The sequence below is a fragment of the Nanorana parkeri genome, unplaced genomic scaffold (genome assembly GCF_000935625.1).
Source record: "Nanorana parkeri isolate BGI_ZX_2015 unplaced genomic scaffold, ASM93562v1 scaffold298, whole genome shotgun sequence".
NCBI classification, from domain to species: Eukaryota; Metazoa; Chordata; class Amphibia; order Anura; family Dicroglossidae; genus Nanorana; species Nanorana parkeri.
In genome coordinates this window covers 650,078-653,428 of record NW_017306566.1, presented here as the reverse complement: position 1 = coordinate 653,428, position 3,351 = coordinate 650,078, and positions in this window count along the sequence as shown.

The following is a 3,351-nucleotide window of genomic DNA, read 5'->3' as shown; positions in this document are numbered from 1 at the left end:
TTCACAGTTTAGACAAAAATGGTTAGCTCATGCATTTACATTCCTGCATTCATCAACGCAAGCAACACAACATAGAGCTAATTTACACAACATCACCTTGCAATTCATGCTTGGCTTTGCACAACACACCTGCTGGGTGTGTACACACTACAAAGGTGTTTAGATTCCACCCATAGATCATACTGGGAGGGAACACACTACAGAGGTGTATACATGTTTGTGGTGTGTTTATAAGGTTAGTAAATCAACCCCATAGTCTCCCATTGAAAGAGATAAGTCTATCTCTCTTGACATTGTGCATGATCAGTACGGCTGTACATCCAACCATGTGACCTGTTAGAGGTCTTGCCACCAGGGTGTTCTTTGAAATAAAGACGCATGCTACTGATTTATTTCCTCCAGGATTCCTCCCCCTCATTTGCGTATATATTTTTTTGAGTACACGGAGGTACCCATATCTAGTGGAAGGCAGCCTTTGCTGTGAGAACTAATGCTTGAGCAAATACAGCAGGGCGGTTGTACTATACCCATGCCCCTGAGTACATGTAAAGACTATTCTTATGTGCAAATTTGAAGGATTAATCCAGATAAACGTTTGGATATTGTATTATCAATTAATACAGAAATTCTAGATACAAGCATTAAATGAAAGGGTATTCAAACATTAATGGAGTTGATAACATTGTTGGATTCATGGACTAATGTGCAATATAGGTAATGAGACACACTATTACCTATGCACAAGTTTTACGAACGGTGATATCCATCTAGATAAAGTCAACAGTCATTCATAGTTGAGGTCATAACTACATACATTGGATATTCACTCATTACATAGCCGTGGTTAGGATAGAAGGGACAGATTTTAGAATTTTAAATATTTGTTTATTTGTATTTATATGGTTAATGAATTGAGATAATAAAAGGATTTGATATATATTTTGGAGATTAATTGTCCTATAGTGGGTTCTCTCTATGGGGAAAAATGTTTACATTTGAGATTAAACAAATAAAGAGACCCATATAGGTTTATAAACTGTATCAAAGTTTGTGTAGCTGTCCCCTTCCCCATTACATATACGCTGTAAATGTATGTCTTGTTAGGAATCTTACTATTGAGTATTTCATTGTATGGGTCAAGCTGTTTTATGGTTACAGAGCTGTATAATGTGGTCAATACATAATAATTGTGGTATTGATTTTTTTTGTCAAACTCTTCTGGTTATGTTTGGGTTTTTCCCTCATGTGAATGGCTTGTTATTAAGCGCAATACACTAGGGAGTCTATGAAAGAAAAACTTGTTGTGGGACTTAGTGATGAGGCATATTACTTGTTTCAGTTTCCCAGAGAAGAGAAGATGAACCCTGATTGGTTACCATGGTCAACAAATGCACTTATGCTCCCATTTCTTTTCTACTGTTATTTGTATTTCTTAATCACAAGGCCTCCATCTATACTCTTTTGAGTCATCTTATACAAGTGCCAGTTTTCTAACTATATCAGTTGGTTAAGCAGCATGCTGTGCAAAAACTAAAATCATCATATGTTTATGACCGGCACATATGCACATCCTAGAAAAAAAATAGCAGAATTAATGTTAGCCTTGTCTCCTTTAGGGCCCATTCACACCACATCCAGATCATCTCCAGACCAGATTGTTTCCGGACCCAAAATGCATCCTAATGTATCCCTATGCTATTTCTGGGCTCTGTTTACACCAGCACAGTCCGTTGCAGACCAGACCAGAAAAATACTGCATGTCTGGTCTGGAATGCACTGGAACTGCGGACAGGTTCACGCCATTTTCCGGACCAGATCTGGTCTGGAAAATGGTGTGAACCTGCCCCTAGGCCCTTTTCACATGGGCTGATCAGGCGGGGATCTGTGTATGGTTTTCCTCCTAATAGGAACAGTACAGATCGAATGTTAGCGCTGTGTCCATGTCTGTCCAATTTATTTTTTCAAGAACTAAAACTGCCGCACCCCATATCAGTCTGTGGGGAGTCTAAATAACTCACAGGAGGACCCAATCAGATTCCCAATGCTTGTCTATGGGCAGCTGGGTCTAAACGGATGTGCATTGGATTATACCCAGTTACCCCCAACTCGACACAATCAGGCCCGATGAAATGGAAAATTGTTTTTCTGGACCTATGCCGAAGACGGAGGTAACCAGTGTAAACGGATACACATCTGTTTAGACCTGGCTGTCCATAAACTAGCATTGGGCATCTGGTCAGGTCCACCAGAAAAACCAAGATAAAAGCTTTGTATTTATAAGGAGGAAGGTAAAGCATGCTTTTTCCTGGTTATCGTTTGGTTTAATAAATCCCTTTCCACAGAATGCACCAAATGATCCTTAAGTCAATGACAAAATGCCAGAACTAGAGTCACATGAAAAGGTCATCTATAATAAATGCAAAACAATATAACAATGACATGTAATAATATTGCTCACTTTTAGTTGAACTCCAGGCACAAAAACTTTCCTTTAAGGCAAAACACAAGGATTTTGAAAAGTTTACCATTGCAGTGGTCTACCGCTGCACTGCAAGGATTAAATGCTCATTTTTTTCTAGAGATGCAAATAAAGAAGATATACTCACACGGTCCTTGGTTCTGTGACAGTGACCGCTTACCTCCCTCCCCCTCCACTTCTGCTTGGTATGTCTCTTGCTGTCTTCAAGTCTAATAGACCTGTAAAGACATGATACCATCACAGTCCTTAGACTGCTGGAGCACGGGGAGAACAGGCTCCAGGGACCGGTCTAGCAGACAGGCAGGATCAAGGATCGGATAAGTATATATTCTTTTTTTTCACTCCCTAGACAAAACGAGCATTTAACCCTTGCAGTGTGGGGGTGGCCCCACTGCACGGGTTAACTTTTCAAAATTCTGGAGTTCCGCTTTAAATATACTTTGCAAAAGTCACAAAGAATATTAATTCACTTTTTACCAAATGCTTTTGAAAACTCACACATCCTCACTGCTGTTCATAGGCTGTGCAGAAAGCAAAACTGTGGGAGGGACTTAGCAGGTCCCCTCACTATAGGCTGCCTGCAGAAAACTACAGGAGGAGGCAGGGACAAGACCAGTCACCCTGCACAAGGAAAGATTAGCAGCAGTGACTGGTCTTTATTACAGGAAGTTCCTGCACATTGCTAAGATTTCACACTGGAATACTGCACAGATCTGGAAGAAATACAAAAAGCTCACTGAGATTCAAGTCAGAATACTCATGCTTCTTGTATTTCTACCTCTTCTTTCTTCTCCCCCACTGTCTAGGGTCAGCTTTACTCTACCTGTTCTACCAATAGTTGTTAGACATGTGCACTGCCAAAAAATTAGTTT